The sequence below is a fragment of the Podarcis bocagei genome, assembly GCF_964188305.1.
Source record: "Podarcis bocagei genome assembly, chromosome: Z".
Lineage (NCBI taxonomy): Eukaryota > Metazoa > Chordata > Lepidosauria > Squamata > Lacertidae > Podarcis > Podarcis bocagei.
The window spans coordinates 4,037,206-4,060,461 of record NC_138140.1 but is presented as its reverse complement, the minus strand read 5'-3'; the positions used below and the strand labels follow the sequence as shown (position 1 = coordinate 4,060,461).

The 23,256-nt window shown below is 49.6% G+C and overlaps 1 long non-coding RNA gene across 9 annotated transcripts; it reads left to right on the top strand.

Annotated features, from left to right (window-relative positions):
* The first annotated feature begins 12,073 nt into the window (after positions 1-12,073).
* On the top strand, positions 12,074-18,065 carry LOC308579079. 9 transcript variants are annotated; one of them, XR_014004252.1, is made up of 4 exons: positions 12,074-15,996; positions 16,246-16,602; positions 16,679-16,736; positions 17,750-18,065. It is a non-coding gene; the product is annotated as an uncharacterized lncRNA (long non-coding RNA). The 9 variants fall into 9 exon arrangements; XR_014004254.1 differs by lacking the exon at positions 17,750-18,065 and adding an exon at positions 16,830-17,229 and having other exon boundaries at positions 12,074-12,249; positions 12,640-15,996; positions 16,246-16,736; XR_014004255.1 differs by lacking the exon at positions 17,750-18,065 and adding an exon at positions 16,830-17,229 and having other exon boundaries at positions 12,074-14,089; positions 14,494-15,996; positions 16,246-16,736.
* The last annotated feature ends 5,191 nt before the right edge of the window (positions 18,066-23,256 follow it).

The following is a 23,256-nucleotide window of genomic DNA, read 5'->3' as shown; positions in this document are numbered from 1 at the left end:
CCTCAACCTCGGCCCTTCAGATGTTTTTGGCCTACATCTCCCATGATCCCTAGCTAGCAGGACCAGTGGTCAGGGATGATGGGAATTGTAGTCTTAAAACATCTGGAGGGCCGAGGTTGAGGAAGTTTGCAATAAACAGTGATCCTCTTTCAAACTGCTTTCAGCTCTCCAAAAAGACTTGTTATTTCTCTCCAACTGTATTGGTTCATGGACAGAAATATGTTGAGAGACTTTCAACAGAAACAGTACCTTCCTGCAGTAGACATGCATTCATGTTTATTTGCTGCACATATGTTCCTCAGCACTTAGTACAATTTTGATATAGGGCAAAGATAGGCATAACGAGTGTGTTTCAGATAAAGCATTAAACCACAGTTTAGCATAGCAGTGGCATGTGAACAGGGTGGGGTGGCAGTGGCACCCTCCTGGTGGCAACATTGAGTTTACTGGGACAGAGACAGAGAAATTGGGGAGCTGCAGCCTGATAGTTTTGGTGTCCTGCAAGCATACATGGCACACACCCCCTGAGCCTTGCTGCCACCTTGCCACACTTCATCCCAGTGAGTGCATCACCAATAACAAAAGGATGCCACTGCCACTCTATTCCCTTCATGTGCTACAGATGGCTTAACAGAACAAGAATGAGCCCCATTTAGCCCTGGCCTCTTCCATGCCCCTCTCCAAGGCAGCCACAAATAAGAGATCATAAACACCCATTTCAGATTACCTCCAGTTTCACCTGTCGTGTGAACACAGCATAATTAACCCTAACTATGGCTAGTTGAGGGGCGCAGGTAGCGCTGTGGGTTAAACCACAGAGCCTAAGACTTGCTGATCAGAAGGTCTGCGGTTCGAATCCCTGCGATGGGGTAAGCTCCCGTTGCTCGGTCCTTGCTCCTGCCAATCTAGCAGTTCGAAAGCACGTCCAAGTGCAAGTAGATCAATAGGTACCGCTTGGGCGGGAAGGTAAACGGCGTTTCTGTGCGCTGCTCTGGTTTGCCACAAGCGGCTTAGTCATGCTGGCCGCAAGACCCGGAAGCTGTACGCCGGCTCCCTCGGCCAATAAAGCAAGATGAGCGCTGCAACCCCAGAGTCGGCCACAACTGGACCTAATGGTCAGGGGTCCTTTTACCTTTATGGCTAGTTGAAACAAGCTAACTTGGTAAACTCTGGCTTGATGTTGGCCTGTTTCAAATAGCCTAGTTTGTCTGGTTTGAACAACATGGCAAGCTGTGCTTAATCTGAAACACAAGCAAAAGCTTCCAACTTCTTTCTCACAGCCATGCCAGTGGTATGGGGACTGTGTGCCCTCATCCACAGCCAGTTTGGGCTGCAAACTTGCAGAACTGCCTCTCCCTGCCCCAGAGCACAACCCCAGAGCAATAATTGATATGCCCCTATTTCCCCTTTGAAGGAGTCTTAATAAATTTGTTAAACCTTCGGATTAACATTAGGAAGCAGAGGAGGATCTGAAGAGGTTTAATCTCTAGGGTGGAACAGAAGCTTCTTGGCTAAAGTGAGGATCTATGTAGATACAACCATATAAACAGTCTGGGATTCATTCTTAACTGTCTATTGATGGACAATTATATTTTTCTAGGAGATTTTTAGAGCAGGGAGACCGCTCTAGAAACACCCCGAATATGTTCAGCCCAAACATATTTACAGTGGTACCTCGGGTTAAGAACTTAATTTGTTCCAGAGGTCCGTTCTTAACCTGAAATTGTTATTAACCTGAGGTACCACTTTAGCTAATGGGGCCTCCCACTGCTGCTGTGCTGCTGCCGTGCAATTTCTGTTCTTACCCTGAAGCAAAGTTCTTAACCTGAGGTACTATTTCTGGGTTAGCGGAGTCTGTAACCTGAACTGTATGTAACCTGAAGCTTCTGTAACCTGAGGTACCACTTTACAGTGGACATTTGGGTTGTGAATGTGATCCGTGTGGGAGGCACGTTCGCAACCTGCAGAGCCACGTCTGTGCACGTGCGGGTCGTGATTCCGTACAGCTGTGCATGCGCAAAGCGCGATTTAGCGCTTCTGTGCATGCACCAAAACCCAGAAGTAACCCATTCTGTTACTTCCAGGTTCAGTGCAGTGCACAACCCGAAAATGCGCAACCTGGAGCATCTGTAACCCGAGGTATAACTGTACTCTCTCTCTCTCTCTCTTTTTTATTAAAGATTTTCTTGTTTTACAGAAGTAAGTGTAATGCCTCGTATTTTTTCCATGTAACATTTTTACAAATCCATTTCATTTGTTGAGACATTGGGGGAGAAGAAAAAAAAAGGGGGGTGGAGGGAGGGAAGATGGGTGGGGGTGGGGTCGGGTGGCGATGTTTCTATTATGCTTAATGTATGTAGGGTTTGGTGTCAGCGTTGCTTATGCTGTTCACTTGTGTTCCTTTGGTGGTGAGAGAGGTTGGGGTTGGCCTAGGGTGTGGTTGTTTGTTTGTGATTGGCTGTAGTGATATTTGTTTTCGTGTGTGAGTGGGGTGGGTGGGTGTTTTGGATCAGGTTAGCCATATTGATTTGTATGCTGTTGGTTGGGCTGTGTGTGTGATAAAGGGGAGCCATACTGGGGAAAAGGCGTCTTCTTCTGTTTGTCCCCATGCCAGTTTCAGTTTATTAGTTAATTTTTTCTAGTAGGGCTGTTTCCCATACTATTTGGTACCATTGGTCCATGCTTACTCCTGATAGGTCTCTCCAGTGTCTGGTTATGGTGTTTCTGGCTGCTGAAAGTAGGTGGGTTATGAGTTCTTTGTGGTGTAAATGGGCATTGTTGTCTTGGAAGATGTTTAGTAGGGCCAATTCTGGGGTGAAGTCTAATACTTGCTTAGTTATTTTACATATTTCTTGTATGGCTGTTGTCCAGAATAGTTGGGTTTTGGGACACTCCCACCACATGTGGAGGTATGTGCCTGTGGAGGTGCACCCTCTCCAGCATTTTGGTGAGGTTCCTGGGTGTATTAGCGCTAGTTTCCTTGGTGTTAGGTACCACCTGTAGGTGAGTTTCAGTGTGAGTTCTTTTCTTTTCGTTGATATGGATTTAAAGGGGGGTTTAGACCACATTCTGGTCCATTGAGTGGGGTTAATCTCATAGCCTATGTCATTCTCCCATTGTTTTTTTATTGCGTCTAGGGGATTGCGAGATTTTGGAGTAGTATTTTGTATATTGCGGATACCGTCCCTTTACCGTTTCCCTTTGTTGTTAGGAGGAGGTTTTCGAAGGTTGTCGGGGGCCTAGTTGCTGCTGATTTTACTGTTGGGTTGTTTAAGAGGGCATGTAGTTGGTGTTGTGCATTTGGGTGTCTTCTAGTTTGTCTTGTATTTATTGTGTTGACAAGGGTTTGTTATTTTTCTAAAAGTCTATTAGCCGATATAAGCCTTTGGTTCGTCAGGTTTTTATCTGGAGGTTTTGTGCTGCATGGTGGAATAATGGGTGGTATGCCAGGGGGATTAGTGGGGATGGGCTTGGGGATAGTTTGCCTATTTGTGTTTTCCATGCTTTGAGCATGGTCTGTGTGTACCTGTTAAGTGTTGTGGGAATTTTCTTTAGTTTGTTTGGGGGGAGTGGATATGTTGTGGTGCAGGTGTTTTCAATTGTGTCCCTCTCTAGGTGATTATATGGCGTATTTGGTTGGCAATGTAATATGCTTCTATGTTGGGGATTCCCCATCCTCCTTCTGAGGTGGGGAGGTGCAGGTATTTGGGGCTTATTCTTGGTTTTTTATGTGAGAAGATAAGAGTGTAGTTTTCTCTGCCAACTGTGGAATTGGGTTGAGGGGATCCAGATTGGGAGGGTTTGGAATAGGTAGGTTAGTTTTGGGAGTGTGATCATTTTGATCATGGCTATTTTGTCGGAGAGAGTGAAATTCATGTTATTCCATCTCTTTAGGTCTTTGTTAATTTGTCGCCACAGGGGCTTGTAGTTGTGGAGGTACAATTTATTGAGGTTTCTGGTTATTTGTACCCCTAGGTATCTGAACTTGGTGTGGCAAAGTTTTATTTTGGTGACCTTCATGAGTTATTTTTGGGTGTGAGGAGGGGTGTTGAAGCACATAGCTTCTGACTTTGTAAAATTTACCTGTAGGCCCGACACCCTTGCATGACTGTATTCTCTTGAACTTCAGAAAGAAAGAGTTCTGAAAGGGAAAATCACTGAAGACAATTTCAGATAAATAGCCAAAGCTTGTACAGATTATCAGCAGGGCTAAAGCTCACAATGTGTGTAAGGCTTATTAGAAGTGTTCAAAATAACCAAAAGGAGGGTAGTTTTGTGTGTGTGTGTGTGTGTTTTGCTGTGTTCAGGAAATGGTAGGTTTACGCTGTGAAGGACAGAGAAGTGTTAGCAGGTGACAGGGAGCAGACAGGATTGCTTCAGTCTTCTCACACAATGGAAACTGTGCTTGACCTCATAAAAGCAGATTAAGTGATAAATGGACAGAGTTGCATCCCAAGATAGGTGAAGAGGTGATAAAGGAAGCCTTAGCCCATTGAAACTAATTCAAGTCTTCAGGGCCTGGTGAATTGCACCCTAGGGTACTAAAGGAACTTGCAGATATTATGTCAGTGGTTAGTTACACTTTTTGGAAAATCTTCAAGAACCACAAGCCTGGAAGTGGGCAGATGTTTATTTTATAAATTTCTATACCGCCTTATATTTTTAAGAAAAATCTCAAAGTGTTTTACAGCATATTAAATCAATAAAACATAAATAAGACAGTCTGAAGAAAGTCAAATGTAGAGAATAAAGTTAAAGCAACATAACAGAAAACTTAAATATTATCTTAAAGATTTCAAAATAGAACATTACAAAGGAGGTCAACTACAGAATACATATTTAACATAGTAGGGCTGGTGAGTGTGGGCCCTGCCCCCTAGGCCAGTTGGAAGGGGCCTTGCAGGGAGCGGCCTCCATGCCCCACAGCCGGGCGATGTTCCTCCGGCCTCATGAGGAGCCTCTTCAGTGGGGCTGGTGAGTGTGGGCCCTGCCCCCTAGGCCAGTTGGAAAGGGCCTTGCAGGGAGCGGCCTCCATGCCCCACAGCCAGGCGATGTTCCTCCGGCCTCATGAGGAGCCTCTTCAGTGGGGCTGGTGAGTGTGGGCCCTGCCCCCTAGGCCAGGTGGAAGGGGCCCTGCAGGGAGCGGCCTCCATGCCCCACAGCCGGGTGATGTTCCTCTGGCCTCATGAGGAGCCACTTCAGTGGGGCTGGTGAGTGTGGGCCCTGCCCCCTAGGCCAGGTGGAAGGGGCCTTGCAGGGAGCGGCCTCCATGCCCCACAGCCGGGTGATATTCCTCCGGTCTCATGAGGAGCCTCTTCAGTGGGGCTGGTGAGTGTGGGCCCTGCCCCCTAGGACAGGTGGAAGGGGCCCTGCAGGGAGCGGCCTCCATGCCCCACAGCCGGGTGATGTTCCTCTGGCCTCATGAGGAGCCACTTCAGTGGGGCTGGTGAGTGTGGGCCCTGCCCCCTAGGCCAGTTGGAAAGGGCCTTGCAGGGAGCGGCCTCCATGCCCCACAGCCAGGCGATGTTCCTCCGGCCTCATGAGGAGCCTCTTCAGTGGGGCTGGTGAGTGTGGGCCCTGCCCCCTAGGACAGGTGGAAGGGGCCCTGCAGGGAGCGGCCTCCATGCCCCACAGCCGGGTGATGTTCCTCTGGCCTCATGAGGAGCCACTTCAGTGGGGCTGGTGAGTGTGGGCCCTGCCCCCTAGGCCAGGTGGAAGGGGCCCTGCAGGGAGCGGCCTCCATGCCCCACAGCCGGGTGATGTTCCTCTGGCCTCATGAGGAGCCACTTCAGTGGGGCTGGTGAGTGTGGGCCCTGCCCCCTAGGCCAGTTGGAAAGGGCCTTGCAGGGAGCAGCCTCCATGCCCCACAGCCGGGTGATGTTCCTCCGGTCTCATGAGGAGCCTCTTCAGTGGGGCTGGTGAGTGTGGGCCCTGCCCCCTAGGACAGGTGGAAGGGGCCCTGCATGGAGCGGCCTCCATGCCCCACAGCCGGGTGATGTTCCTCTGGCCTCATGAGGAGCCACTTCAGTGGGGCTGGTGAGTGTGGGCCCTGCCCCCTAGGCCAGTTGGAAAGGGCCTTGCAGGGAGCAGCCTCCATGCCCCACAGCCGGGTGATGTTCCTCCGGTCTCATGAGGAGCCTCTTCAGTGGGGCTGGTGAGTGTGGGCCCTGCCCCCTAGGCCAGTTGGAAAGGGCCTTGCAGGGAGCGGCCTCCATGCCCCACAGCCAGGCGATATTCCTCCGGTCTCATGAGGAGCCTCTTCAGTGGGGCTGGTGAGTGTGGGCCCTGCCCCCTAGGCCAGGTGGAAGGGGCCCTGCAGGGAGCGGCCTCCATGCCCCACAGCCGGGTGATGTTCCTCTGGCCTCATGAGGAGCCACTTCAGTGGGGCTGGTGAGTGTGGGCCCTGCCCCCTAGGCCAGGTGGAAGGGGCCTTGCAGGGAGCGGCCTCCATGCCCCACAGCCGGGCGATGTTCCTTCAGCCTCATGAGGAGCCTCTTCAGTGGGGCTGGTGAGTGTGGGCCCTGCCCCCTAGGCCAGGTGGAAGGGGCCTTGCAGGGAGCGGCCTCCATGCCCCACAGCCGGGCGATGTTCCTTCAGCCTCATGAGGAGCCTCTTCAGTGGGGCTGGTGAGTGTGGGCCCTGCCCCCTAGGCCAGGTGGAAGGGGCCTTGCAGGGAGTGGCCTCCATGCCCCACAGCCGGGTGAGGTTCCTCCGGTCTCATGAGGAGCCTCTTCAGTGGGGCTGGTGAGTGTGGGCCCTGCCCCCTAGGCCAGGTGGAAGGGGCCTTGCAGGGAGTGACCTCCATGCCCCACAGCCGGGTGATGTTCCTCTGGTCTCAAGAGGAGCCACTTCAGTGGGGCTGGTGAGTGTGGGCCCTGCCCCCTAGGCCAGGTGGAAGGGGCCTTGCAGGGAGCGGCCTCCATGCCCCACAGCCGGGCGATGTTCCTCCGGCCTCATGAGGAGCCTCTTCAGTGGGGCTGGTGAGTGTGGGCCCTGCCCCCTAGGCCAGTTGGAAAGGGCCTTGCAGGGAGCGGCCTCCATGCCCCACAGCCAGGCGATATTCCTCCGGTCTCATGAGGAGCCTCTTCAGTGGGGCTGGTGAGTGTGGGCCCTGCCCCCTAGGCCAGGTGGAAGGGGCCCTGCAGGGAGCGGCCTCCATGCCCCACAGCCGGGTGATGTTCCTCTGGCCTCATGAGGAGCCACTTCAGTGGGGCTGGTGAGTGTGGGCCCTGCCCCCTAGGCCAGGTGGAAGGGGCCTTGCAGGGAGCGGCCTCCATGCCCCACAGCCGGGCGATGTTCCTTCAGCCTCATGAGGAGCCTCTTCAGTGGGGCTGGTGAGTGTGGGCCCTGCCCCCTAGGCCAGGTGGAAGGGGCCTTGCAGGGAGTGGCCTCCATGCCCCACAGCCGGGCGATGTTCCTTCAGCCTCATGAGGAGCCTCTTCAGTGGGGCTGGTGAGTGTGGGCCCTGCCCCCTAGGCCAGGTGGAAGGGGCCTTGCAGGGAGTGACCTCCATGCCCCACAGCCGGGTGAGGTTCCTCCGGTCTCATGAGGAGCCTCTTCAGTGGGGCTGGTGAGTGTGGGCCCTGCCCCCTAGGCCAGGTGGAAGGGGCCTTGCAGGGAGTGACCTCCATGCCCCACAGCCGGGTGATGTTCCTCTGGTCTCAAGAGGAGCCACTTCAGTGGGGCTGGTGAGTGTGGGCCCTGCCCCCTAGGCCAGGTGGAAGGGGCCTTGCAGGGAGCGGCCTCCATGCCCCACAGCCGGGTGATGTTCCTCTGGCCTCATGAGGAGCCTCTTCAGTGGGGCTGGTGAGTGTGGGCCCTGCCCCCTAGGCCAGGTGGAAGGGACCTTGCAGGGAGTGGCCTCCATGCCCCACAGCCGGGCGATGTTCCTCCGGCCTCATGAGGAGCCTCTTCAGTGGGGCTGGTGAGTGTGGGCCCTGCCCCCTAGGCCAGGTGGAAGGGACCTTGCAGGGAGTGGCCTCCATGCCCCACAGCCAGGCGATGTTCCTTCAGCCTCATGAGGAGCCACTTCAGTGGGGCTGGTGAGTGTGGGCCCTGCCCCCTAGGCCAGGTGGAAGGGGCCTTGCAGGGAGCGGCCTCCATGCCCCACAGCCGGGTGATATTCCTCCGGTCTCATGAGGAGCCTCTTCAGTGGGGCTGGTGAGTGTGGGCCCTGCCCCCTAGGACAGGTGGAAGGGGCCCTGCAGGGAGCGGCCTCCATGCCCCACAGCCGGGTGATGTTCCTCTGGCCTCATGAGGAGCCACTTCAGTGGGGCTGGTGAGTGTGGGCCCTGCCCCCTAGGCCAGTTGGAAAGGGCCTTGCAGGGAGCGGCCTCCATGCCCCACAGCCAGGCGATGTTCCTCCGGCCTCATGAGGAGCCTCTTCAGTGGGGCTGGTGAGTGTGGGCCCTGCCCCCTAGGCCAGGTGGAAGGGGCCCTGCAGGGAGCGGCCTCCATGCCCCACAGCCGGGTGATGTTCCTCTGGCCTCATGAGGAGCCACTTCAGTGGGGCTGGTGAGTGTGGGCCCTGCCCCCTAGGCCAGTTGGAAAGGGCCTTGCAGGGAGCGGCCTCCATGCCCCACAGCCAGGCGATGTTCCTCCAGCCTCATGAGGAGCCTCTTCAGTGGGGCTGGTGAGTGTGGGCCCCGCCCCCTAGGCCAGGTGGAAGGGACCTTGCAGGGAGCGGCCTCCATGCCCCACAGCCAGGCGATGTTCCTCCGGCCTCATGAGGAGCCTCTTCAGTGGGGCTGGTGAGTGTGGGCCCTGCCCCCTAGGCCAGGTGGAAGGGGCCTTGCAGGGAGCGGCCTCCATGCCCCACAGCCAGGCGATGTTCCTCCAGCCTCATGAGGAGCCTCTTCAGTGGGGCTGGTGAGTGTGGGCCCTGCCCCCTAGGCCAGGTGGAAAGGGCCTTGCAGGGAGCGGCCTCCATGCCCCACAGCCAGGCGATGTTCCTCCGGCCTCATGAGGAGCCTCTTCAGTGGGGCTGGTGAGTGTGGGCCCTGCCCCCTAGGCCAGGTGGAAGGGACCTTGCAGGGAGCGGCCTCCATGCCCCACAGCCAGGCGATGTTCCTCCGGCCTCATGAGGAGCCTCTTCAGTGGGGCTGGTGAGTGTGGGCCCTGCCCCCTAGGCCAGGTGGAAGGGGCCTTGCAGGGAGCGGCCTCCATGCCCCACAGCCGGGCGATGTTCCTTCAGCCTCATGAGGAGCCTCTTCAGTGGGGCTGGTGAGTGTGGGCCCCGCCCCTTCGGCTAGGTAGAAAGGGCCTTGTAGGGAGAGGCCTCCACACCTTGCAGCTGGGCGATGTTCCTATAGTTGGAGCGCTACAACTCAAACTTTTGACCAGGACTGCTGTGAACATTTTTTGATCTTGATTCAGGAGATTAAGAAGGCAAAAGGAATTGAAACCGTTACTTTATTTTATCTGGGTTTGGGAATTAATCCAATACAAAAATGTTTCCCTGTACAGTACCTGGCACATCAACACCTCTTCATATTGTGTTAAATAATATTTCCAATTTCGGAATTGAAAAGTCTTTGATTTTGATTTTAAAAAATAAAAGCAAGAAAGACAATTTTCTACCTGTGATCCCTTGGGAGATGTTTGTTGATGGTGCCACTTTCAATTACAACTGGGTAGAAATTATGGGAGGAACAAGAACATCCTATTATAGGGAAAGGGAAGAGCATAGACATTTCCCCCCAAGAAAAACTGGCTATGGGAGGCTCAAGAGAATCTCCAGAAAAACACACAGTGGAGGAGAATTTCCCGTCTCCCACTCAGTGAAGAATTCGAACTCAGGCTGCAGAGTCTACCAAAATCTTTAATGCTCAGATCAGTGTGATACATGCGCAAAATGCCATTCAAAGGAACAGCAGGTGCTACACATAGCAAGGCAAGCAAAGACATTGATCCAGGAACGACATATACCCCAACTTAAGAGCTAACTCTTCTTAAGCCCCCTCCCCAATAAAATATTTGAAGGGACTGGGACCCCCCAAAAAAAGTTGATGGGTATTGCCATTCAAATAGGGGGGTGCACCATGTCATGTGATTAATTATGGAGGGTGGTGCTTACTGCCCCCTCCCAATATTTTATTCAAGTTGGTACCCCAGCAACCCTGTTATTAGGGACTGGGGTGGGCACTAATACACATTTGTATCCACTGTATTAATGGGCTGAGGGACTTTTTTATGTGTCCTTATGACCAACAGGTGGTGGAAGGAGCGAGCCAGATTCTAGTGAGTGAGACTGTCCCTGGCTATAGTACTGGTTTTAGCCCTCTCACTGGTCAGAGGTGAAGGAGCTAATGAGCAGAGGAATTAGGAGGGTGAAATATACTCGGAGTCAAAGAGTGATTTCACGCTATTTATTGCAGCTTGAAAAACAGCAAATAAATTTCCCCTCAAACCTCAGGCTTATTTACACAATGAGTCCCCCATCTGATTGGTTGATTATGTTTCCCTCCTGGAGCCTGATTTGGCTGCTACTGCAGGCCAATCAGTTGTTGCATCCTAGGACCCTACCAGCCTAATAGGCTGATTAACTTCTTCCTGGGATCTGACTGGGCTGCTCCTGCAGGCCAATCCGGTTGTTGCATTCTAGGATCCTACCTGCCTATTGTTCTAGGATCCAAGCTTAGTACATAACAGAGAGGGAGGCTGGGGGAATAGGTTTAAAATGGAAACTAAAACCAGCTTAGGTTAGATTTCTTTTCAAAACTATAACTAGTATTTTTTTTAAAAGTAAACAAAGGAATTGTAAGGCACAGAAAATTTTTTATTTACAACTTTAAAAAGAGATACAAGGGAAAACTAAGAAATGAAAGAATGTGAGGGGCGAAATCAAGTTTATTTACCTTTCAGCCAACAAGTCTTTGGATGTGAAAAGGAGCGCAGGAAATGATGGTAGGTGGATATGAAGTCTGCTTCAAGCAGATTGAAGAATAAATACAGAAAATAGAAGGCTGGGATTTCTGTTGCCTAAGTTGTTGTTTGTTTGTTTGTTTGTTTGTTTTCTATACCGCCTTATACCCAAAGGTCTCAGGGCTGTTCACATAAAATATCAAATACACAAAATCAAAACAATAACAGCCCAATAACCCCCCCCCCAAGAGAGCCAGCATTTTAAAAAGGGTATAGGATGTAGATCAGGTCAGGCAAAGGCCTTGTTAAAAAAGGGACGTTTTTGCCTGGTGCCTAAAGTATATAGTGAAGGCGCCAGGCAAACTTCACTGGGGAGAGCATTCCACAGGTGGGGAGCCACTGCAGAGAAGGCCCCGTTCCTGTGTTGCCACCCTCCTCACCTCTCGAGGAGAAGGCGCACAAAGGAGGGCCTCAGAAGATGATCTCAGGGTCTGGGTAGGTTCATATGGGAGGAGGCTTTCCTTGAAGTATTGTGGTCCTGAGCTGTTTAAGGCTTTATAGGTCAACACCAGCACTTTGAATTGGTCCCAGAAACTAATTGGTAGCCAGTGCAGTTGGACCAGGATTGATGTAATATGCTCAAACCGTCTTGCTGCAGTGAGCAACCTGGCCACTCTATTCTGCACCAGCTGAAGTTTCCGAACCTTCTTCAAAGGCAGCCCTATGCATAACGCATTGCAGTAATCTAACCTTGAGGTTACCAGAGCATAGACAACAGTAGTTAGGCTATCCCTGTCCAGATAGAGGTGTAGCTGGGCCACCAGCTGAAGCTGATGGAAGGCACTCTGGGCCACTGAGGTGATCTAAGCATCAAGCAACAGCAAAGGATCCAGGAGTACCCCCAAGCTACAAACCTACTCCTTCAGGGGCGGTGTAACCCCATCCAGAGCAGGCGACCTCCCAGGGTTAAACAACATGGGGGATAGAATTGAGGCCTGCGGAACCCCTGTTGGAGGTTCCATGGGGCTGAAAAGTAACACCATCCGGGAGCGACCATCCAAGTAGGACTGGAACCACTGCAAATTGGTGCCACTTACTCCTAGTTCAGAGAGTTGCTGCAGAAGGATACTGTGGTCGATGGCATCGAAAGCCACTGAGAGGTCGAGAAGAATTAACAGGGACATGTTTCCCTTGTCTCTCTCTTGACAGGTCATCACACAGGGTGACCAAGACAGTTTCTGTGCCAAAACCAGGCCTAAACCCTGATTGAAATGGATCCAGAAAATCAGATTCTTCCAAGAACACCTGGATCTGGTCTGCGACCATTCGCTCCAGAACTTCACTCCAGAAGTTAGAAAAACCAAGATTGGGAAGATTTTAACATAGGTAAGACTTAGAAGTGAGAAGGGTAGGTGGATCCAGGGGGGAAAGAAGGCTGTGCATGTGATAAAGAGCAAAGCAGAGGGGAAGAAGACAACATAGTTCCTTTTAATTTTATGTTATCTCAGGTTGCCTTGTTGACAAAAATGCTTTGCAGCCATTTTGTGATACCTTCTTGGGGACTATAGATAAGCTCCTTTGCTAATGGGCAGAACTTCATTTTATTTATAATGTGGCTTCCAAGGAATAGAATAACAAACCCTCTTGAGCAGCTGGCTTAAAAGTGGTGGCATTTGGCATATGAAGCTAGGAAGAGGCATTATTATTATTATTATTATTATTATTATTATTATTATTATTAATAATACCCCACCCTTTTCCCTGATGGGAATCAAGGCAACTGACAAGCATTCCAGGAGCCACTTTAGACTGGTGAAGTTAGAACAGAATGAAGGCACGAAAACTATTGAACAAGAAAAGATTTGGAAGCCACTAGGATCAAGAATTGGTTCTGGGGGAAGCAAAAAAAGGAGGAAATAACTGAGAAAGCCAAAAGAAGAAGCAGCAAAAAGCAACCAACTAAGGGTGAGAGTATTATACATAATTGTAGTTACTGGGCAACTGCAGAAGAGGCTCACCAAAATATTGTTGAGTTTTTATTCCTTCAGATGTGTATAAATCCAGAAGGATCCAAACATGGTTTGGATCCTCACAAGGACTTCTGCTCCCAAGGTAATACATTTAGAATAGCCATTTTAAAATCTGATGCATCAAACTGCTTCCTTTGTCTTGTAACAGTTGCTTTGCTGATTTCAGTGTGAAAAAAATAAATAAGGCATTTTGATGGTGAACCTACTGATAGCAATGGTAGAGGCGGCTTGGTAGAGGCATTGGAGTGAGTATCTAGATTCTAGAGGTTTTCACCATTTTGTCAGCCATTTGTAAGCAAAATTTTCAAACATGCTAAAGTCCAGCAAACGTTTAAGCACCTACAAATTCATAATTAGTAGGAATGAGCCTTGACCATATTTTCCTATACATAAAGCGCAGAAAACTTTGTCTGCTAATGGTAAGACTGAAATGATTGAGGAAATATTTGAAACTCTCTGGCCATTTTCACTCATACATAAGAGGGTGGCTGAACGTTCCACTAATGACCAGAGGGGGTGTGGTGGGGCACACAAGATAAGGCTGAATTGACTGAGAAGTTATTGAAAGCTTAGGAATCCTGACTGGTGATTTTCACTCGTAAATAAGAGGGTGGCTGAACGTTCCACTAATGACAAGAGGGGGTGTGGTGGGGGTCACAAGATAAGGCTGAATTGACTGAGAAGTTATTGAAAGCTTAGGAATCCTGACTGGTGATTTTCACTCGTAAATAAGAGAGTGGCTGATTGTTCCACTAATGGCCAGATGGGGCACGCAAAATCCTAACAACCCACATTTGTGAAACATTTTGGAATAGAGATCTGTACCCCTATATCCTGTAGATAAAGGAGGCATGTAGCTCCCAATTTTCTTTGCCTGGGGTGCAAATATTTGAAACTCTCTGGCCATTTTCACTCATACATAAGAGGGTGGCTGAACGTTCCACTAATGACAAGAGGGGGTGTGGTGGGGGTCACAAGATAAGGCTGAATTGACTGAGAAGTTATTGAAAGCTTAGGAATCCTGATTGGTCATTTTCACTCGTAAATAAGAGGGTGGCTGAACGTTCCACTAATGACCAGATGGGGCACGCAAAATAATAATAACCAACATTTGTGAAACATTTTGGAATAGAGATCTGTACCCCTATATCCTGTAGATAAAGGAGGCATATTGCTCCCAATTTTCTTTGCCGGGGGTGCAAATAGGGCTGTTTAATGCGAGAAACACGACCCATTAACGCTGAGACTTTATTAGAAATTTAATTTGACCAAAATTGTGTTACTGGCTTTTTGGTGAAAACTTGCATGATAGGGTAGATAGCTACTGGGTTTCTTGTATTTCAGAGAGTTGGACTAGGTGACCCTAGGGTCCCTTCCAGCCCTGCGAATCTGTGGCTGTATGGAAGGAAATGTTTCTGCAAGGATTGGAGTGGGTATTTAGGGTTTTTCACCATTTTGTCAGCCATTTGTAAGCAAAACTACAAACATGCTAAAGTCCAGCAAACGTTTAAGCACCTACAAATTCATAATTAGTAGGAATGAGCCTTGACCATATTTTCCTGTACATAAAGGGCAGAAAACTTTGTCTGCGAATGGTAAGGCTGAAATATTTGAAACTCTCTGGCCATTTTCACTCATACATAAGAGGGTGGCTGAACGTTCCACTAATGACAAGAGGGGGTGTGGTGGGGGTCACAAGATAAGGCTGAATTGACTGAGAAGTTATTGAAAGCTTAGGAATCCTGACTGGTGATTTTCACTCGTAAATAAGAGGGTGGCTGATTGTTCCACTAATGGCCAGATGGGGCACGCAAAATCATAACAACCCACATTTGTGAAACATTTTGGAATAGAGATCTGTACCCCTATATCCTGTAGATAAAGGAGGTATGTAGCTCCCAATTTTCTTTGCCTGGGGTGCAAACAGGTCTGTTTAATGCGGGAAACACGATTCATTAACGCTGAGACTTTATTAGAAATTTAATTTGTCCAAAATTGTATTACTGGCTTTTTGGTGATAACTTGCATGATAGGGTTGATAGTTGTTGGGTCTCTGATAAATACTAAAACTTTGATTCTTGCCAGTAGGTCTGTTCCTAAGGTAATATATTAAAAAACCTGGTGTAGCAAACTTCTTCCTTTGTCTGTAACGTCTCACTTAGTTACCTTCAGCTGCAATACTTTTGTATTATCAGAGGCGGCCATAATAACTAACAAGTAATCTCTAAGTGGGACGCAAGTGGTGCTGTGCATAAACCACAGAGCCTAGGACTTGCCAATCAGAAGGTCAGTGGTTCAAATCCCCGTGACAGTGTGAGCTCCCATTGCTCAGTCCCAGCTCCTGCCAACCTAGCAGTTCTAAAGCCCGTCAAAGTGCAAGTAGATAAATAGGTACTGCTCCGGTGGGAAGGTAAACGGCATTTCAGTGCACTGCTCTGGTTCGCCAAACGCGGCTTAGTTATGCTGGCCACATGACCCAGAAGCTGTACGCCGGCTCCCTCAGCCAATAAAGCGAGATGAGCACCGCAACCCCAGAGTCGGTCACGACTGGACCTAATGGTCAGGGGTCCCTTTACCTTTAATCTCTAACTGCTCTATTGTAATTATACCAGCAATACAGTTTTGTGTCTTCTGGCTAAAGGTCAACTAGGTGAGTATCTTGTGCTTGGCTGAGGAGAAAATATGTGTTGTGTTCTGCCTGCAACTCTTTGTACAAAGATACTTTCAGGTCGCAGTGAGGGGGACCATTCAAGCACCCTGAGCCCGTTAGAGAAAAGGTAGGCTCCAAATGGAATAATACATCAAATATGCAAACTAAATATTCCAAAGAGCTTGTATTGAGCAATGTTGGTTATTCAATCACTTTTTCAGAAGAGCTGCAAACTTGAAAGCCTAATGCAGTCACTCTCCGTGCTTCTACCTGGAGGGACTTCTCTGCAAGGGAAAGGGACACCACTGCAAGGGAGGCCCTTTCCTGTGCCATCACCACACGATAAGGTACATCTTTTGGTGGGACAGCCAACCTTGCTTTGTTCCAGCTCTTTTTTTTACAGACCTCACAGAGCTACCTGTGCCTGAAGTAGATTGCCTGCTCAATTGACAAGTACAGTGGTACCTCGGGTTACATATGCTTCAGGTTACAGACACTTCAGGTTACAGACTCCGCTAACCCAGAAATAGTACCTCGGGTTAAGAACTTTGCTTCAGGATGAGAACAGAAATCGTGCTCTGGCGACGCGGCAGCAGCAGAAGACCCCATTAGCTAAAGTGGTGCTTCAGGTTAAGAACAGTTTCAGCTTAAGAACGGACCTCCAGAACGAATTAAGTACTTAACCCGAGGTATCACTGTAAGGCAGTGTCAGAGCTCTTGATACATCAAGTGAACATCTGCAGGATAGGATTGAGAGATATCTGCGTCTTGACTGCACTGCTTTAGGTAACCTGCTGTTTTTGCTCCTCTGGGTCTGGAGGGGAGGGCTGCTGAAGACCCTAGTCTCTTCCAGGTGCATCCCAGTGACACAAGAAATGGAATTTTGCAAACCTTCAGGAAACTTAACGGCAAGTGAACTTCACACTCCACAATTCAGTGATCTTTTTCAGTACAATCCTTTTGTGCTGGCTTCTCCATTTCCGTTTGCTTGATCTCTTCACAGTTTTGTCCAAGAGCCCACCACACTCAGGGGAAGCCAGCTCCTCCTGCAGAAGTCAGGTTGGTAAGAACATTTCTCTGGAATTGGTGGGAATAGGCTGGGGACAAGCTAATGAGTCCAGATTGCTTTTCACAGACCAGCAGAAGGAACTTCCAGGCCCATGAATTCACACTTCAGAGGGACAAACAAAAAGGTGAGTTTTAAGACTGGAACCAGCCTCTCTCTTTGTTCTGCCCTGCAAATTAATGGCAGTCAAAATGACACTCTGTGACTTAAACACATCTAGGTGAATATCCCTTGCTTGGCCGGCAAGAATACTGCTAGCCCAAAAATGGAAACAAGAATAATTACCGTCGATGGAAGAATGGAGAATGAAGTTAATGGAATACGCAGAACTTGATAAATTAACAGGAAGGATCCCAGGCCTACGAGACCACAGATTCACTGAAGACTGGAGTAAATTTGTAGACTATTTGAAAAGTATTTGCAATGAACAATTAACGTTTGTAGATTTGCAAGAGCCTCTGTGAAAATAATATTTGAAATATTGTAAAAAAGGGAATAAGAGGGAGGAGGCTTTTAATAAAAGGCAATACTAGATTAAGAAATGCGGAAGAAGGATTAAAACGGAGGATTTGCAGAGGAGCTGAGGGAACTCCAAAAAATGTATTTGTGAAAAATTGTGTTATGTGTTTTTATATCCTTGTATTGTAAAATAATAATAATTTTTTTTAAAAAAAGAATATCCCTTGCTTGGCAAGGGATAAAACCTCAATTGTGTTCTGTCTGCAACTTCATAACTCTTAAGGGTTTTCTTTTTCCTGAGAGAACATTCAGTATTCAGAGTGTTCGCTCAGGTTTTGCTTTTCACCTTGTTGCATTGCCAAAAAAAGAAAAAGGAAAAAAAAGCAAAAGGCGCTGGTGGTTGGCACTCCTGGTTTCCAGGACGGGGTTCAAGTCCCTGCGGTGCCCTTGCTTACTTCCAATGCAACCTCTCTCTCTATCTCTCTATCTCTTTATCTATCTCTCCCCCCCAAAAAACTAAAACAAGCAAGGTGCTCCCCTGATATATCACTGGTGTGTGTCTAAGACAAGGTGGGTTACATGGGTGCTTCTCATCCTAGCACTCCCAGCCACAGGGAACAAAATACTTACCTTTTATGTATGTATGTATAGACTGTCTCTTAATTTGCATTGTTTGTTTAGGAAGTAACCTAAATATACAAACAAATGGATCCTATTTAGATTATGCAGAGTGTGGAAAAAGCCGGGATGAAAGAGAAATGGCATCACGTTCACTCATCAGCAGAAGAAGAGCAGCAAATATAAGATGCTCAGGAGTCCTATTTTACAGAAGACAGTTGTCAATTTTCAGGGCTATCAGAGGATGTGGACAGGTGACAGTTCTCTGTATGAAGGTGTCCTCTATTTGAATGGCTGTGCATTCCAGGTCTGGTTGATACAGAAGGAAGAGCGGGGCACTGAAGTTGCCCATCAACAGATACCACCTTGGCAGCAGACTAAGCACAAACACACAGAGCAGTCTTCCCCACTACAGTGAGATGTACAATGGTACCTCGGGTTACAGACGCTTCAGGTTACATACGCTTCAGGTTACAGACTCCCCTAACCCAGAAATAGTACCTCGGGTTAAGAACTTTGCTTCAGGATGAGAACAGAAATTGTGCTCTGGCAGCACGGTGGCAGCAGGAGGCCCCATTAGCTAAAGTGGTGCTTCAGGTTAAGAACGGTTTCAGGTTAAGAACGGACCTCCGGAACGAATTACCGTATTTTTCGCCCTATAGGACGAACTTTTCCTCCTCCAAAAATGAAGGGGAAATGTGTGTGCGTCCTATGGGGCGAATGCAGGTTTTCGCTGAAGCCTGGAGAGCGAGAAGGGTCGGTGCGCACCGACTCCTCTCGCTCTCCAGGCTTCAGGAAGCTCTGCGCAACCCTTGGGAGACCGGCTCCGAGGGTTGCGCAGAGCTGCCTGCAGTCCCGGGATCAGCACAGCTCTGCGCGGCCACCGGGAGCCGGGCGCGAAGTCCCGCCCCGCTCCGGATGGCCGCACAGAGCTGCCTGCAGTTCCTGGCTCAGCGCAGCTCTGCGTGGCCACCGGGAGCCGGGCGCGAAGTCCCGCCCCGCTCCGGATGGTGGCGCAGAGCTGCCTGCAGTCCCGGGATCAGCGCACTTCTCCCCATCGCCAGCCCCACAAGCTCGGGGGACAGCGGGGAGGCAGAGTGTGCCTTCCCACTGTTCCCCGACCTGGTTCTTCCAGCCCCACACCTGGGGGGGAAATAAAAAATTTTTTCTTTATTTCCCCCCCAAAAAACTAGGTGCGTCCTATGGGCCGGAGCGTCCTATGGGGCGCAAAATACGGTAAGTATGTAACCAGAGGTACCACTGTATAATATTCCCATGTAGAATTATAGGGTGAACTAACACTTCAGTCATACTCAAGGTAATATAATATATCCAGCTAAGTCAGGGGTCAGCAAACTTTTTCAGCAGGGGGCTGGTCCACTGTCCCTCAGACCTTGTGGGGGGCCAGACTCTATTTTGAAAAAAACCAACAAAAAAATGAATTCCTATGCCCCACAAATAATCCAGAGATGCATTTTAAATAAAAGGACACATTCTACTCATGTAAAAACACACTCATTCCTGGACTGTCTGTGGGCCGGATTGAGAAGTCGATTGGGCCGGATCCAGCCCCTGGGCCTTAGTTTGCCTACCCACGAGATAAGTCATACATGGGGATATTACTCAAGGTAATATATATCCAGCTAAGTCTTTCAGGGAGGTTTTTTCTGGTTGCATGCTAGTACTTGGCTCAGGCTGGATAGCTTCACTGCTGGCTCTTGTTGCTTCAATGGGTGGTTGATGCACAAAAGCAGTGATTGGTCTTCACCACCATAGCATTTTTGAGTCTCTGTCTCTTGCACGTGCTAGCACTACTTTCAAATCTTTTACTCTTGCTCAGGTTAGAATCTAAAAATTTAAAAAAATATCAACTGGATAAACTTGGTGGGCTTCTATCACTCTTCAGTAGCTGCCACCACTCACTGACTTCCCTATGCCTTTCTTGAGGGGCAGTGAGACCCTTCTGGCTGACTCTTGGGGTTTGGAGATGAAAACCCCTTTGGGTTTCTCCTGGAGGGTTGGCACCTGCACATTTTTGGGCTTTCCCCCTCCCAGGACCCTTATTAAGGCACTGGTAGTGGACAGAGCGGGGGAGACTCCGTGGTCAGAGCACCAGACTAGGCTTTTAAACAAAGAATAAAGATTTTATTGACTATTTACAAGTAACAGGATTTTAAACACAAAAAGGCACTTTAAACCAAACACAGAAAGGAAAACACCACCGGGCACAAATAAAATAAGACAAAAACCACCGTTCCTCTGTCCCTGAACTGATCCCTATACTTATTTTCCCTCGGGATGAGGTTCAGTTACCAACCTGCAGCCTGGCCTCCTGCCTTCTACAGGTAGTTCTGGATCCCTCCGAGGATCCCTTCCCACTGCTGCCTTCCCTGATCCCCAAGGCCTCTCTCTGCCTGTGGGCAATCTGCAGTGCATGCTGCAGGCACCGACAGGGCTCTGTGCAGCGTGAAACATAGACTTCCTTGCCTGGGAGGGGTGAGGCCAGTGCCAGTCACATGTGCTTGCCTTGCTCTGTTCAAGACAAAGAGGAGGGAAGGAATGGAAGGGACTTGGCAGAGCTTGCTTGCCTGGTCTATCTGCCCCAGCCGGCCCCCCACTCCGACTCTCCCACTGACCACTACAGACCTGACCCTTGAGGCTGTGCAGCTGGTTGTTGACTCTGGGCCTGCTAGCTCTGGAGTCCTGGAGTTTGTACTCTGAATAGTGGCACCAGGGACCTAAAGGGGCAGGACTTGTCCGTCCAACTGCTGCACAGTCTCATCAGGGCTGGCCTGAAGGCAATTGGAGCAATAGGGCCAAACTGGGCCCTGCAGGCCGCTCCTAAGGGCCCCCCTGCACCAGGGCAATCTAGATGGATTTTATTTATATCTCTAAGATTCTGCAGACTTGGGCTGTGAACTGGGGCCCCACAATTATTATTATTTTAAGTTGGGCCCCAGAGTTCAAATTGGGCCCCACTGGCTGCCTCTGAGTCTTATAGTTGCTGGGCCTGAGTTGCCCTGCCCTTGCGTGAAGTCTTGGGTTTGCAATTTTGGGAGAGGGGAGGCTGCCTGCTGGGGGGCAGGTGGGCTAGGGAGGCCCCCTAGATTTAGAGGCCCTAGACTTCAGCCTACTTAGCCTATACATAAATCCGGCACTGAAGAAGAAGAGAAGAGTTTGGATTTGATATCCCGCTTTATCACTACCCTAAGGAGTCTCGAAGCGGCTAACCATCTCCTTTCCCTTCCTCCCCCACAACAAGCACTCTGTGAGGTGAGTGGGGCTGAGAGACTTCAGAGAAGTGTGACTGGCCCAAGGTCACCCAGCAGCTGCATGTGGAGGAGCAGGGAAGCGAACCCAGTTCCCCAGGTTACAGGGGCGCCGACTTATAAAAAATATTGGGGGGGGGCCCATACCGGGGTCCTGCCGCTGGTTCGCTCGGGTAGCCGGGAGAATGCAGTTCGAGGTGGCGGTGTTGGGAAGAGACCCTCGGTGGGGAGGAGGAGGGGTCCACGGCGGCGGCGCTCTGCTGGAGGGGCGCCCAAGAACACTATCATGGTTCACACCACTCTTTTCAGTTAACCTGCTTACTACCGTAATAATTATTTGTTTTAACTCATTACTGAATGTATTTTAAAAGGTAACTATCGTCAAACAAGGAAAATAAAAAATACCAACATAATTTTGTGATTTTACAAAGCATAATATAACTAATAATTTTCTTAAATTACTGGGGGGGCAGAGCCCCCCCAAACAAATTTTTGAGGGGGCTCGGGCCCCCTCAGGCCCCATGGAGTCAGCGCCTATGCCAGGTTACGAGTCCACCGCTCTTAACCACTACACCACACTGGCTCTCCTTATTGCTTACAGTCCTTAAAGTTGCAACCCATGCCAGTGGCTCCGGCTGCCTTGTTCCTGAGCAGTCCCTCCCCACACAAGCATCCTCTCTGCCCCCACACACCCACCTCCACAGCTGATCAGATCCAGGAGCAGAGGCCAGCTCCTGCCATGATGGAGCCTGAGTCTTGAAAGCAGTTAGAATCCCCATAGGAGGGGACTTGATGGAGTTACCCTCTTGCCTCAGGGGCAATTGTGCTTTTGCTCTGCTTCCACAGTTGGAGGCAGCAGCGCTTCTGAATACCAGTTGCTGGAGACCACAAGAGGGAAGAGAGAGGGCACTTGCACTCAAATCCTTCTTGCTGGTTTCCCACAGGCAACTGTTCAGCCACTGTGAGAACAGGAGGCTGGACTAGGTGGACGACTGGCCTGATCCAACAGGTACTTCTGATGTTATTATGAAACCTTTGAGAGCTGCTGCCAGTCAAAGTGGACAATATTGAGGTACATGCACCAGCGTTCTGACTTGGCATAAGGCAGTTTCCTTTATAACTCCTGCCATGCAGTTGTCCTCTCACACAGCTGAGCTGATGACAGTTGGAATCACCACAAAGATAAATGCTATAATCCTGTAATGCTGGGATTCCATCCATGTTTGGGTCTAGTTCCTTTTACATCTACCAGCGCTGACGGAAAGAAGCAGAAAGGCTGTCACATGGAGGACGGAGCAAGCTTGCTTTCTCCTCCAGAGGGGAGAACCCAAACCAATGGATTCAAATGACAAGAGGGGAGATTCTGACTAAACATTAGGAAGAATTTTCTGACAGTAACAGCTGTTGGGCAGTGGAATGGACTATCTCAGAAGGTGGTGGGCTCTTCCTCATTTTAGGCTTTTTTTTTTTTTTTTTTTTGCTAGCTGTTATTCCTGCATTGCAGGGGCATGGAAAAGATGACCCTATGGATCTCTTCCAACTCAACAGTGTTGATTCTAAGTTCTCTGGCCTGGACCTTCTGTACACTGACTGGCAGCAGCTATAAGAGTAGTTAAGAGTAGTAGTCACGTAATCTGGGTAACCGGGTTCGCGTCTCCGCTCCTCCACATGCAGCTGCTGGGTGACCTTGGGCCAGTCACACTTCTGTGAAGTCTCTCAGCCCCACTCACCTCACAGAGTGTTTGTTGTGGGGGAGGAAGGGAAAGGAGAATGTGAGCCGCTTTGAGACTCCTTAAAGGGAGTGAAAGGCGGGATATCAAATCCAAACTCTTCCTACTCTTCTTATACAGGGTATCAGAATGCGGCAGCTAGACTGGTGACTGGGAGCGGCCGCCAAGACCGTATAACACTGGTCTTGAAAGATATTCATTGACTCCCAGTACATTTCTGGGCACAATTCAAAGGGTTGGTGCTGTCCTTTAAAGCCCTAAACGGCCTCAGTCCAGTATACCTGAAAGAGCGTCTCTACCCCTATCGTTCAGCCTGGACACTGAGGTCCAGCGCCGAGGGCCTTCTGGCAGTTCCTTCACTGCAAGAAGCCAAGTTACAGGGAACCAGGCAGAGGGCCTTCTTGGTAGTGGCACCCGCCCTGTGGAACGCCCTCCCATCAGATGTCAAAGAGAAAAACAACTACCAGACTTTAAGAAGACATCTGAAGGCAGCCCTATTTAGGGAAGCTTTTAATGCTTGATGCATTATTATATTTTAATATTTTATTGGAAGCCGCCCAGAGTAGCTGGG